At 52.1% G+C, this 14,753-nt stretch overlaps 1 long non-coding RNA gene across 2 annotated transcripts in view; it reads left to right on the top strand.

Annotated features, from left to right (window-relative positions):
- Nucleotides 1-977: 977 nt before the first annotated feature.
- The window catches only part of LOC131812738 (uncharacterized), an 87,759-nt gene continuing 73,983 nt past the window's right edge, over nucleotides 978-14,753 (top strand). For both annotated transcript variants that reach the window (XR_009346457.1, XR_009346456.1), the window contains exon 1: nucleotides 978-1,778. This is a non-coding gene — a long non-coding RNA (uncharacterized LOC131812738). The remainder of the gene's footprint in view (nucleotides 1,779-14,753) is intronic.

Raw genomic sequence — 14,753 nt, 5'->3', positions numbered from 1 at the left:
CAGCAACTGGAACAAATACAGACCAGTCTTGGGGACACATGTGCTCACAGTTCTTAGGAAGCCCTGCAAAATGTGTGAATGGGATAGAAACAAAACAAAAAGAGGAAACTTCAAATTAACAGCATTAGCTTTGTCCCCAGGGTGGCATGTTTGCCCCACGTGGGCAGGGACACATGGGCCGGGACTCCAGAGGGGCTGGGCCACCTGGGCAGGTGCCTTCCCTTGCACACCTGAGCCCGGTGGCCGCGCGCTCACTACACTGTGTATTCATTATCACTCATTTCCGTGAATGACCCCAAACCACTGCCATGTGCCTGGCCTTCTCTCAGCCCGTGCGCGACCTGCACGCTCTCCCTGTCTCTGTTCTTGGGGTGTTTCCGGCGCTGGGTCACGTGGCAGCTCCCTGTAAAGACGTGCAAATGTGGCACCCATTGTCCTGACAGAACTTGGTTCCCTGGGTTCGTGAGTAATTCGACACTTGGGGGGATTCATCTTTTCCAGACATTATCCCTGACACGGTGACAGAAATCGTAAATGTTCTTCTGGAGAGCCTGGACACTCCGAGCTGATGTCCTCCCTCCTCCGGCCAGAGAAACGGAGATTTTAGGCTATGACCAGGAAGGAGGGACTTCTGGCTTGGGGACCCTTGGCACCTCTGCGGCATCCACACTAAGTCTGCGTTTGCTCAGAATTGACCTTGGGGACAAGAACTCGAGGACAGGTGGCTTGTTTGGGAGGGGCCGGGAGCACTCCTGGGGTGGGGGAGTGAGACGCGGCAAGGGTGCTGTGAAGCGCGCTCCTGCAGGGGAGACCGGGGAGAATCCCGGGGAAACCCACCCTTCTCTCAATAGTGTCTACAACAAAGCACTTAGGATTACAAAGAAAATCCTATGATTGAAAATCAGGGTCGGAGGATGAAGAATGAATGTGCGATGCAGTAACACAGACGATACCGCGGCCACGAGCCCCAGCCGCCGCCTAATGGGTGCGGTCACGTTAGATCGAGACGAGCTGGGACAGTGTTTCGGGCTGAGTTTGCTGTCGTGGACGAAGCATGCAGGGGCCCGACAATGTGGGGCGTGTCACCTACGCTCACGGCGCAAGGATGTCTGAACGGCAGTGACAAGTCAGTGAAGACACACACGTAACCTTGCCTGTGCTCTGCCCTGGGCCGCAGAATTCCACCCACGGAGCTCAGGGCAGAGCCTCCGGCCCATGCAGAAGAGGCCGCGTTCCTGCCGGTGCCACAATCGGCCTTGCCTCCCCCTACGCGGGAGCACCCCGCCGTCCCCCTGCACACAGGTGCCTCCTGGGTCCTGCTGGCCTCTCCCCACCTAGCAGGTCCAGACCCCACTTGTCTGCTTTCCTCTGGAGCCCCCAGTCTCGTGAACATACGCGGCAGGAGACAGCTGGCGGGAACCGTGTGACAAGCACCAGGGCACCGCGCGGGGCCTGACGCGCACAGACGTGTGTGTAATCCAGAATTCCGGAGCGGTGGGAATCACGGTCTTCCCAGGGAGTGGCAGAGGCCCTGGGGCCGGGGTGGGGGCTGGCGAGGGCTGCATAGACCCGGAGGACTGTGCGGCAGGAGGCGCCCCACGATCCAGCCTGAGGATGGGCCGGACACCCTGAGTGCTGTCTCAAGGCGGGACTCCCATTTCCAGCAAAGTCTGCAACAGCAGTGCCATGGAGTAATGGAGAACAGATGGAAAATCCGGGGAGACGCTGGGAGCACCAGGGGTCGGAGTTGAGGAGCATTTCTGGAAAGAGAATAAAGGGTGAGTTTCTTGCGTCTGATTTTCACATGCCTGAGCTATGTAACCAGACAAATATTTGTGGATCTCCTCCAGCGCGGCACAGCCGCCATGGGAGCCCGCAGAGGAATGTTCCCGCATACCAGTCTCCCTGCTGGCCCCAGACTGCCCTGCAGTTGACCCTAGCCATCGGGAACTCCACATTTCCCCCGAGAACCCGCGGTGTCACCCCACTGGCTGTTCCCTGGGCGGTGCTGTTCACCCCCCACCACTCCACGTCCCGGTCTGTGCTCTGGGGCTTCCTGGGGAGGGGGCGTGGGGTGTAGACACTGGCTAGGCGCCCCGTGGACCCGTGGGAGGGCATGGTGGGTGTGCTGCCCTGCCTGCGGTGCGCGCGGCATCCCAGGGGGCCTGGGAGGGGTCCCAGCCTCACACTCGCGCGCTCCCTACGGTGCCTGCAGCTGTGTAAACCTGGAAACTCGGGAGCTTGCCGCCCTGACTTGGGCCCCGCGGGTGGAGCCTGAAGTGATGGATTCCTGAAGGCTTCGGTCAGCGGGTCCCTGCGGCCTGCGTCTGGCTGGTTGCTGGCGAGGTGCCCCACCGCGCGTTCGGAAAGACACGGTTATTTCTGACCGGAAACCAGCCAGCAGGGGAAATGCAATGTCACCGCACCAGCAAAAGCTCTGTCATTGCATTGGCGGTGACACCAGTGGGCGACGAAGCCCCATTTGGGTGTCTCTGATTTTACTGGAGTCGTATCTCGGTGTAACATCGAAAGAAGGCATTTTGGGCACTTCCGCCTGCCTGGGTCTATGAGGCCCTCAGCGTGGTGCAGCTGAAGGCAGAGGGCAGAGGCACACCCCTTCTGCCTCACCCGGGTGTCACCCAACTCGGAGATGCCCCGTGCGGGGACCTGTAGGTGACCACCAGCAGCAGCAGCTCTGACAGAGATAACAAGGCTTTGGACTCTAGGAAACAGGAACTTCGGGGAAGCTGCTTTATTCTTGTAGCTTCAAAGTACGCTGTCAGGTCTCGTGGTAGAAAGAGGTCCAGGGCCTGCACCTGGATGGATTCGGGGTCACATGACCCCAGCCAGGCTGCCAATGTGGACAGCAGCCAGGCCCTTGCCAGGGAGGTCACCCTGAAGACGGGTGAGTCGGACTGCCAGGACCGCGAGGCCTGGAGAGGGCCCGGCACATAGCAGGTGCTCTGTTGGCCTCCGTGAGCACCTGGAGGTCTGATCATGAGAAAGAGAATTGAAGTGTCTGAGTTTTGTGCGTTTGGTGCCAGTCTGTTGTTTTTGACCAGGATCATCCTTCCCTGTTTTAAAATTTTTTTATCTTTTCTGCCTCAGCGCTGCCTCAGTGCTGCCCCTTGCTTCGGGGCTCTGCTCTGGCTCCGTGAGGTTTGGGTGGGCCGCCCCCCACACAGCTGGGGATTCCACATAAGTAGGCCCCCCCAGTGCTCTCTCCTGAGGACCAGCGACTCCAGCCATGGGTACAATGACTCTGCACCCCGAGGACCCCGGGCCCCTGCCCGTCCCACGCCTGGACTTCAGGCCTTCCCATTCATTCTATGGGATGTCCCAGTTCCTAGGATGAGAACCCGTTTTCATCCTGTTCAGAGGATGAACAGGCCTCCGCACGTGTGAGTACGTGGTTCCTGCTCCGCTCGCTCCCAGAGACCCGCCCTCCCTTCCGCCGGGAGCGTGGTGCGAGCGAGCCCGAAGCCCTGGCTCCAGCGTGCGTTCCAGCCGTGGGTCTGTGCGGCTCCCAGTCGCGGCCCCCGTCCTCGCTCCTGGGGCCCCAGACCCTCTGGAACTGTAGGCACAACTGTGTTTGTGAGTACCGCATTGAGTAAGGTGGCCATGGTTTTGTTCAGATCCTCAGAGGCCCCCTGGCCCCCAAATGAGGCCCACTGTCAACAGAAAAGCCTCCATAGTCCTTCACACGTGCATGAGCCCTACGGTAACTTCTGCTGCCTTGGGTTTATGGAATACCTTATATTCCATAAATCCAACAACTGTGAAGCACTCACAAGTCTTAGAACACGCTGTCTACGGCCATACCACCCTGAACGCGCCGGATCTCGTCTGATCTCGGAAGCTAAGCAGGGTCGGGCCTGGTTAGTACTTGGATGGGAGACACGCTAGGGTGTTTAATGGTTTCCTATTACTGTACCTGCAGCACCTTCTGGAATGTTCTCCCCGTATAGCTTGCTTGCCCCTTGCCAGCTGGCATCCTCTCCCTCATCCTTCAGTGCTGCCTCCAGGGATGCCTCCCTCTGCAGAGCTAACGCTCGGAGAGGACCGCCTCTCCCGGACACAACTTCACTACTGTCCACATGGGTCTGATGCTGCCCACGTCCCGGCACTGCGGCCCCTGATTCCTCTGCATTTGGATCCCCCCGCCACACCCTGTGTTTTCTCTGTGCCCCAGCACACTGCTGGCCACATGGCAGGTGTCGACAAACACACAAGAAATACAAAAGTATTAGTACTTTTACTTTATCTTGGCTTCACCAGTCCTGTGTGATAGTTAATGGTGTGTGGTCTTTGCCGGCCTCTGCAGAGTGGAGGTCATCTAATGGGGTGCACTGCGACTGATGTCTGATTTACAAAGGGGAGAGAATTCTCGTTTCCTTTATCAGCAGCCCGTGTCCTGTACCGACCCCTGCTTAGCTGAGCATCTCCATGGTGCTGTGGTCACTGGCTTCTACAATGACCCCAATAAACCCCTCCACGCCCCTGTGGAGTCCCCTCCAACATGTGGTCAGATGGGTCCATGGGACCATTTGATATAGGGTATGAGCAATGGCACATCCCTTAAGTGATTAGGTCAGAGGAGAAACTGACTTCTGACAGGTGCTGCCTGCTCCCCCCTGCCATTGCTTGTGCTGGGGAAGCCAGCGATCACTTCATGTGCAGCTCGGCAGGGTGGCCTCCATGGGGAGGAACAGAGGCCTCAAGCCAAGGGTCGGTGGGGGGCTGATGTCTGGTGACAGTGGTGTAGACTGGAATCCTCTGGCCCTACGCAGGCCTTTGGATGAGACCGTGGCCCTGGCTGACACCTGAGCTGGGAACACCCAGGCCATTCACACCTGGGTTCTCACCCCAAAGACTGTGGGTCTTGGAGTCATGTGTCATGTAGCCGAGACCAACTAACACAGTCTGTATGAAAAGTTACAGGGCTTTGCATTATGACTGACACTTACAAGGTATCCAAACTTCCATGAAATGATTATCATGACCCTTTCCAGAGAGTGAAAATTAGGTGATTCAGGAGACTGACCTACAACTAGAAATCAGAGCTTCAAGGTTTCACACCTGGTGAATTTCTGGTCTTTTTTTGGTTTGACATGAACGAGAGGAAAAACACTTCCTTCCAATCTCCGGGCAGTCCAGGTGTGTGTGGCAGCTGCTAGTGCTCATGGAACTCTATTCCAGCACATCCTTAGAAGCCAGAACTCGGATGAGTGGGAAGCAGGCACGGAGCAGGGAGTATCTGGGACAAGGGGGTGGAGGAGTGCGGGTCCCTGGGATTGGGGCTGACCGCCAGAGCCTAGGCGCCGATGCTGACTGCGGCATCCCGCATCCACCCGAAGCATACCTCATCCAGGGCTGTGGTTTGCTGACCTTGGCCAAGCGCAGCCCTAGTTCTCCTGTAGCGAGAAGACTTGCAGCCAGAGGCGTCCAGAGCATGTCTGTTGCAATGTTCATGCTCACGGATTCGTCCGTGATGCGAAAACTCACTCCAGCTGAAACTCATAAAACTTAGCCTGGGAATGAAATTTAAAACAGAACAAAAGAGCTGCAGCCCTCCCCCCTCCCTTTACCCAGTAGGACTATATATTTTCAGAGAGGCTTGATCTCTGGCTTGAATTCCAGGAAAGGACATACGGGAGATTTTGAGTATACAGGAAATGTGGATGCTGTCCCAAAGGGGTGTTTCCCCTTGATATGTTTCCCACAGTTCTGAAGGTGGAATCGTCCTAAAAGGCGATGGCTGGGGATAGAAAGCAGTGGCTCTGCCATTTGATGCTAAAAAGACAGTATAACTGAGTGTTTACCTCGGACACGCTGTATTTTCTACATGTGAACTTACTCCCAACAGTCTTATGTAGAACGAACAGAGGGCGGACTGCAAAATCCTAGTGAGGAAAGTCATAAATAACAGACATCAGCATCCATTAAGAGTGTACCAGGCTCGGGGCGCCTGGGTGGCTCAGCGGGTTAAAGCCTCTGCCTTCAGCCCAGGTCGTGATCCCAGGGTCCTGGGATCAAGCCCCGCATCAGGCTCTCTGCTCAGTGCAGAGCCTGCTTCTCTCTCTCTCTCTCTCTGCCTGCCTCTCTGCCTACTTGTGTTCTCTGTCAAATAAATAAATAAAATAAAATAAAAAAATTAAAAAAAAAATAAAGAGTGTACCAGGCATTATTCTAACCACAGACAACCCTTTATCCACTCAATTTGCATAACCATCCTGCGAAATGGCTACTCGTCCTACTACGCATGTTCACGTATACAAAAGCTGAGGCCCAGAGAGGTCTAACAACCCACCCAAGTTCACACAAGAAGCTCCTTCCTGAGCTGGATTTGAACCCGGGGCAAGTAGCTGGAAAGTTTGTGTTCTTAGCCACTGTATTTTCACTGAAATGGAAATTCATGCCCTCTTCTTGGATGGGAAGCCTAATTATTGATTTGTACATTTGGAAATTTAAAAAAAATTTCAAATCAAAGTATATTTCAGGTAAGTTGACAAAAAGTTCTAAAGCTCATTCAGATAGAATATAGAACAAGAGCTTGAAAATCCTAAAAAAGAAAAACAATAAGGATAATGTTTCTGAGCAAATTTTTCACATATACGGTAAAAATGTTAATAAATTAGTTTGATGCTACTGTTTGGGCCAGAAAATCAGTGGAACAAATAGGGAAGTCCAGAATCCCACAGAAATACATAAATGACTCTATTAGCTTTTCCTAAACAGCCACAGTGACTTTCCTGTTAATGGTAAAGGAGTCACCCAACTGCGACTGTCACAATCAGCCAAGCACCAGCCGGCCAAGACACAGAAGGCAACAGTGACAAGAAAAACGTTAGATCCCTCTCTCGCGTCCTGCATCTAAACAAACCTGAGGTGGTCTACATACTGAAGGAGCGGCAACACACGTAAAGCTCTGAGCTCAGCGGGAAGACAGCGTCCACAGGTTCCGCGTGCGGGAGACCCCAGGGGCCTGACGGTGCAGGCGAGAACCACAGACGGAAGGACCCCCAGGTACACCCTCGCAGAGATGCGTACCGAACGGTGTTGTAGGGAGCAGAGGGTCAAGACAGAGATGCATTTGCAACGTAAGTGACAGGTAAAGGATTAAACACCTGAATATACGTTAGCTCCCTGTCTGAGGGAGAGGCGGTACCAGCCGGGAACACTGAAGCCAGGAAGGAAGACCAAGAAGCCAACGACTGTCTGCAGAAACTGCCAGCCTCAACGGGCATCAAAGACACGGATTCTCTCTCTGTCTCTCTCTCCTGCTCTGTTCCTGCCTCTCTGTCTCTGTTGGTCTCTTTCTGTCTCCCCTCTCCGTTTGCCTCTCTCTCGCTCTGTGTCTCTCTCTCTCTCTGCCTTTCTTTGTCTCTCTATGTCTCTCTCTCTGTTTCTCTCTGTGTTTCCATGTTTCTCTGTGTGTGTGTGTGTGTCTCTGTCTCTCTCTCTCTGTGTCTCTCCTCTCTCTGTGTGTCTCTCCCTCTCTGTGTGTCTCATTCTTGGTTGACAAAGCTTAAAGAGAATGGTAACACTCAGTTTTTGGAGGTCAGGTAGGAAAAGATCCTTAGTGTCTTTTCTGAAGATAAAAGTGATATTCACTTACTATGAAGCTCAAGGAAACATTGAAAACTGTACGGAACAGAATGGATGTTCCACGATATCTCCCATCCAAAGCTGATCTTGTCACCGTTGCCTTCTGTGTCTTGGCCGGCTGTCGCAGGCGGTGTCCTCACCGAGCCCATCTTGCCCACAACCCAGAGTGTGCTGGTCCCGGGAGGAGGGTCTTGCACACAGGTGGTGGCCCTCGGCAGCAGGAGGCACACTATCGTTGCCGCACTGTTCCTGGCCCCCTGGCCCACAGTCAGGCATCCTGTGGATGTTTGTGGAGGAGGCATGAGGCCCATACCTATGTCGATCTTTGTAAATCTTTTGATTTGTTATGCAGCAACTGGAGACTCCTATGCTAACTGGGCCAAAGCACAAGGAGATTGGAGATGACCCCTAACGCGTGGAGAAAGACAGAGAAATATCTAGTACAGTTCCCCAGGCGATATCACCATGCCCAAGACAGAGCTGCCTACCTCCTTCCCAAAGATGAACAACTGGGGAAGTCTGACAGATTCCATGGGAGTTTGGTCCTGGCCAAGTCCTGTGGGCAGTGGAATGAAGCCTCTGAGTCTCAGCCCCTACCTGCAAAGGCCTTCAGGCCCAATGCCCACCCCTGTGGATGGTATTACAGGGTGTTCTGCCCAGCCCTGTGGATGAAGCCTGAGCAACTGTGCAGTCCAATCCCGCAGCACTGAAGGCTCTGGGCAACTGGGCCCCAGGGAGGGCTGCTGACTTCCCAGCTCCCCTGCCTTCTCTTCCCCGGGGTTAGGGGTGGTCACAAGCCCCAGCCCACTGCAGAGACCCAGCCCTGCGTGAGTCATAAGCCATGCTAGTGGGTAAACCCCAGCTCTGAGCAGCTGGAACAAGCAAAGGCATTTACTTGCTCACACAGCTGGTACGTCCAGGAAGAATGGGGCTCAGGGCAACAGGCCCAGAGCAGAGGAGTTCTCTCCCGTCTCTGCTGGGCTCTTCCTGGTCTCGCTTCTGGCTGTGACAGTGGTGGGGATGGGCTACAAGTACGTCCCGGGTCCTCTCCTCCTAACTCTGATTGCTGAGGCAAAGACCTTTCTCTCTGTTGCCACACTGAAAAAGTTCGGGCCACAAACTCCCCCAAACCAGCCGCTGCGGCCAGGGCCATGGGTATATCTTCTACCAATGTGGCCAGAGGCTGAGTACACGAGACGATGGTTCTCCAGAGCCCCATGAGCGCATCAGGGGCAGAGCTGCTCCCATACGCCAACAGCTGGCAGGAGCTCATTTCTGGTGGGTGTATCTTTCAATCCACCGCCCTCAGCTTAGCAGCGTGGGAACCAGAGGGGAGCATCTCTTGATAGAGCATGTGTTGGCTCGGGCACTGTGCACAGAACCCCAGCTTCACTGCCTTTCATGGGGCTATGCTCTGCCCCCCGGAACTTGCACCAAGCTGAGGCGGCTCCCTGCTCCCTCTTCCTGCCGCAGGAGTCCTGCCGCCTCCGACGGCCCGGCCCGAGCCCCACCCTGAGGGCCCACAGGGCCGGGTGCTTGTGCCCTCAGGGGCCCCACCTCAGGGCCACCTCCCTCCCTCCCTGTGTCTGTCACAGTCCCTGGGGTTCCCGTTCTTCCCGCAGCTTGTCCTGCTGGCTCCCTGGCACTGATGATGTGCCACGAGGCCAGGGGTGACGTAGACGCATTTAAAGTGTTTCAGTTCCAAGTAGAGTGACTTAAAAATAAAACACCAGCAGAGTCCGACATCCTCTTGTGGGCCTCAATAGCTGGGTGAATGGGAATCTGAGAAACACTTTCCAGCAAAATCCCCTGGAGAGAAGACACCCAGCAAAGCTGCTGATGCAGAACACGGTTTAAATAACGAACCGCATCCATCTACAGACGCTGTGCTGGGCTCTGTCAGCAACAAGTGTTTTCGAGTCCCATTGAGGTCAGATGAGTCAGCCTACACTTTAGGGTCCAGGCAGTAGAAAAACCCGACATATACGTAAACATCAGAGTATTTACTGCAGCATTGTTCTACAAACACCGCGTGGTAAAACCCCTGAAGACAAATTGCCCATCAGTTGGGCAGTGCTTGCAGAAATTGTGGGAACCACATTCCGTGGAACACTACTCAGTCTTCGGAAGGAGTGTGTGAGGTCTACACCATGCGTGTTGAGGTATTTCAGAACTCCCAGTGAGAAAAGCAAGATACAGGAAAGTGTGCCAAAATGTTAATCCTTTCTGGAAAAATTTTTAAAAATAGGAACCCTTAACAATGTCTACATAAAAACGTTTTAATATTTTAGCACGCAATTCCACGTATATGTAGAGAGAACTGGGTCACGTGTGAGGAGTGGAGTGAGCGTGGGAAGCTCAAGGAAGGGCAGTTAAAGGAGGCGTGAGGGTGACCGACGGCGACGAGGATGGGATCCCGTTTTTGCTCGAGTCGTACAGAGATCTACTTGCAAGGCTGGAAACCAACATGCTTATGTGGTGACTTCAGTTGGGTGGGATTTGGGTGTTTTTCTTATGCTTTATAAAACTGAAAATGCTGGATGGGCCCCCATGAGCTGTGTAATCAGAGAAAGCCCTGAGCTGACCTGTGGAGGCTGCCCCGTGCCGCTGGGGAGGCCGTATGGGGCCCGGGACTAGGATCCTGCTGCTGCCTGCCTTTCCGTGGGTGTGTGAAGGGGACTATCCGCTCCCTCTCGGCCAGCCTGTCCCGCAGCTGGACCCCACCGCGTGGCCCGTCCAGCTGGAGGGAGGATTGTGCCGCTGAGTCCTGCCCCCGAGCCGGACCCCCAAAGCCATGCTGAGATGAACCCACAGCTCTTCCAGATCAGTTGGTTGCCCAGAGCCCTGCGTGAGGTGGGCGCGGTGGCTGCGGGCCCTTCCCCAGGCTGCACACGGCGCTCTCTGCGCCCCACGGACTCACCATGTCACCATCCCAGCCCCACGCTCTTCTCACCCCTCTCTCAAGGCCTTCTGGTGCCCCTGACACTATGCAGTCGTCACCAAACGGGTTTGGCGTCTGTGGCGCTTGTGGTGGTTTTAAGGCTTCCAAACGTGTGTGCAGATGCTTTGACATGCCTCCCAAAAGTTTTAGATACGTTATATCTTGAAATAAGTATAGATTCACAGGATATTGCAAAAATCACACAGAGAGGCTTGGGCACACTTTACACTGGTTTCCCCCGGTGGTGACATTTGGTAAATCTGTGGTACACCATGAAAATGAGGAAGCTGGCGATGGTGGAATGCACGCGTGTGGTTCTGGGTCACCTCAGCACATGCAGGATCCTGTGGCTCCACCAGCAAGACACCAGCTGCATCATCCCCACAGAGACACCCCCCACGTGGCCCCTTGTGCTGCCCCAACCCTCTGTCCCGGCCAGCCCTCGCCTCCTCGCCTATACCACGAATGTGTTCAGCAGCTCTAAGATAATGCTGTTTGGGAATGTTCTGTAGCGGGATCATATGTATGTGACATTTTGAGATTGGCTTTTCCAGTCAGCGTAGGATCCCTGGGATCCCTCCAAGCAGCGGGGCGCACAATAGCGGATTCCCCGTGTGGCCGAGCCGCGTTGCCGGGTCTGCATGAGCCGAAGCGGGCTGAACGGCTCACCTACCGAGGGACATTCCTATTTTGTCATTCAGGCTCTCGCAAGGGAAGTTAGCGTGACAGTCATATGCAGGTTTTTGCAGACCTAAATTTTCATTTTTCTGTGTTAAGTGCTCAGGAACGCAGCTGCTGGGTGGCCCGGTGGCTGAGCGCTGAGTCTTTCAGAGAGTGCCACAGTGTCCGCGATGGGCAGGATCAGCGTGCCTTCCACCAGCTGCGTGCGAGGGTCTGTGCTCATCCGCTCCAGCCTGAGGTCCTGGCAGTATTTTTTACGTTAGCTGCTCTGGCAGGTGTCTGTCGCTATCTAGTGATAGCTGTCTGTGGTTTTAATTTCCCTGGTGGCTAGTGATGCTGAACATCTTTTCATGTGCCTCATTTGTCACCCACACATCCTCTCCAGTGAGATTTCTCTTCACATCTTTTGCCCATTTTCTAATTAGATCCTTTATATTCTTACTGTTGACTTTGAGAGTTCTTTGTGTATTCTAGATAGCAGTCCTTTGTCACTAAATACGGTTGATCGTCATTATTCATGAATTCGTACTTGGGATTCACCTACTCACTAAAATTTACTTGTAACCCTAAAACAATGCACACAGTGCTTGCGTGGTCATTGGCAAGCATGCCCTGAGTGGTGAAAAATTTCAGTTGCTGAATGCCCACGCTCCCAGCTGATGTTGAACAAAGCAATGCTCTGCCTTCATGTAAACAAATGTGTCTTTCACGTTCCATGCGGTGCCACCCTGTCCACATTTCTGTGCTTTTCGTTGGTGGTTTTGCTGTTTAAAATGGTCTCAGGCATAGTGTGGACATAGCGTCCTGTGTTTCTCACACAAGGAAGCGGTGACGTGGTGCTACTGGCCACGATTTCCGTGTTAGTGAATCAACAATACAGGATATCCTGGAACAGGAGCAGGAAATCCCCACACTGTTCGTGAGGCTGCTCTGGAAGGTGCTAACATAACCCCTCCACTGCGTGAAGAAACTCTGTAAGAGGTAGAAAAGCAGCGAAATTTGTGGATTTGTGAGATGACCATCAGTAATGCGAGGTGGATAGTGTGGCTGTGAAGAAAGCCAAAGCAGCTGGCAGTCACATAACCCAGGGTCCGGAAGATGTTAAACTCTTCTCAGCAGAGCTGGCTCACACATTTTAAAAAGTGATAAAAATGTTAAAAATAAAAACGTTAAACTCGCAGGTGGACAAGTTGTACATATTGGGATGCCAGGGAAGACATTTAAACACACGCTAAATGTTAAGAAAAGCGTTCTTTTATTAAAAAGTTCACTAAACAGGGACGCCTGGGTGGCTCAGTGGGTTAAGCGTCTGCCTTCAGCTCAGGTCATGATCTCAGGGTCCTGGGATCGAGCCCCGCATCGGGCTCTTCTGCTCGGCAGGGGGCCTGGTTCCCTCTCTCTCTCTCTGCCTGCCTCTCTGTCTACTTGTGATCTCTCTCTGTCAAATAAATAAATAAATATTTTAAAAAATTTTTTAAAAGTTCATTAAACATTTGTTTGATGAAAATATTGTGAGTGGAGGCTCACAGGAACCCGACCCTGCATTTCCCCTCGAGAAATGGAGCAGCGTTTGCAAACTCAGTGTTCACGGCTGCTTTAGAGGATACAACTCCTGCAAATACGAGTCTCCATTCCGTTTGCCTTTCATTTCCTTTCCTGCCTTGTGTTCTGGGTACAGCTTCCAGGGCTGTGTGGAATACGAGTGTTGATTGTGGGCACCCTGGTCCCGGGCCCAGTCATAGGGGAAGACATCCCAGCTTCACTGTCCATCTTCATGGATGCTAGCTCTGGGCTTTTTGCAGGCAGGTTCAAGTTGAGGAGTTTCCTCCCCATGCCTTATTTTCTGGAGGAAGTTTTTTTGTTTTGTTTTGTTTTGTTTTTAAATCATGAATTGATACTGAGGTTTTCAAATGCTTTTTTGCATTGATATGATCATGTGAACTTTTGTCTTTAGCCTGTTGGTATGGTGGATTACATTGACTGACTTTCGAATATTGAACTAATTTGCATCCCTGGCATAAACCCTGTTCAGTTATGGTATACAATTCTTTTTACATATTGCTGAATCCTATTTGCTAATAGAGTCAGGGGATTTTTGCATCTCTGTTCAGAGGGATATTGGTGTGTAGTTTCCCTTTTTTGTACTATTTTGGTTTTGGGGTCAGTGTAGGACTGTTCTCATAAAATGAAATGGGAAAATGCTCTCTTGTGTTTTCTGGAAGAGATTGTGCATTATTGGTACTGATTCTTTAAACATTGGGTAGAATTCTCCAGTGAAAAATCTGTCCTGGAGACTTCTTTTTCAAAGAAAAACTTAGTTTTTTTTTTTTGTTTTTTTTTTTTAAGTGAAAGTATATCTGCACATACTTTACGAAGATTGTCATGAGGAATAACAGTCCCCCATTTTGTGCTCTCACAGAGCAACTCTGGCAACTCTCTTAGCTAATTCTTTTGATACCCACCTCCATAGCTCAAACATATGTATGTTGCTGCTTCTTTATTTTTTAGTTTTTTTTTTTTAAAGATTTTATTTATTTATTTGACAGGCAGAGATCACAAGTAGGCAGAGAGTCAGGCAGAGAGAGAGGAAGGGAAGCAGGCTCCCTGCTGAGCAGAGAGCCCGATGCGGGACTCGATCCCAGGACCCTGAGACCATGACCTGAGCCAAAGGCAGCGGCTTAACCCACTGAGTCACCCAGGTGCCCTATTTTTTAGTTTTAAGAAGTATCTAAGACCTCCCCAAGTGGGAGATGATGGTTTTCTTCTTCCCCTTCACTGACCCCCCCACCATGTCTGTCCTCTCTTTCTTCCAATCTGGTCGAGTAGAAGCTTTAAAAAAATCTCAGCGTTCAGTGCTTCTATTCCTGTCACACCCTTCCCAGCTGAGCTACCAGCTTTACCACGATGATTACGGTGGTGCTGGTGGTAACAGTGGTGGTCGTTACCACTCAACGCAGTGTTTTCTCTGGGCTGGGCATACTTCTAAGGATGTTTTCACAAATCTCTTCCAAGACTGTTATAACCACCCTGAATTTACACAGGGATGCCAAGTGACTTGCTCAAAGTAAGTTAGCCTTTATATGGAAGAATTTGAACCCCAAACATTCTGGATCTATATTCTGCACTCTCAACCACTACCCTGCAAACCCTAACAACCTTGTGGTTTTTTTCTGAATTACCAACAGTCTCTGATTGTTTATTTTAAAAATATATTTACCGCTTTTAGTTCCAAGTTCTACTCCATTTGTGAAGAGCTGCTCTTGGTGTGTTCAAATACATCAGCACAATATCATCCTCCTGAATATACGTCCTGAGCTCTGACCTCTTGTTGGGCTGGGTATCCTGCAGATGTGCTTCCGGCTGGTATCCTCCATCTTCTGTCTGTATCATCCTGGGGTTCTGTTCAGCGCTCTCTTATTAGGAACCTACTGTTTCACAATGTTAGATCACATTCTTTCTAGTTTTATTTCCCCATTTTGACCAAGAACATCCTCTCAGCTTCCTGAGACAGGGAATGAGAAGT

This window comes from Mustela lutreola, chromosome 12, assembly GCF_030435805.1.
Source record: "Mustela lutreola isolate mMusLut2 chromosome 12, mMusLut2.pri, whole genome shotgun sequence".
Lineage (NCBI taxonomy): Eukaryota > Metazoa > Chordata > Mammalia > Carnivora > Mustelidae > Mustela > Mustela lutreola.
Note: the sequence above shows the minus strand (reverse complement) of the source record. Positions and strands in the feature narration are given on the sequence as shown.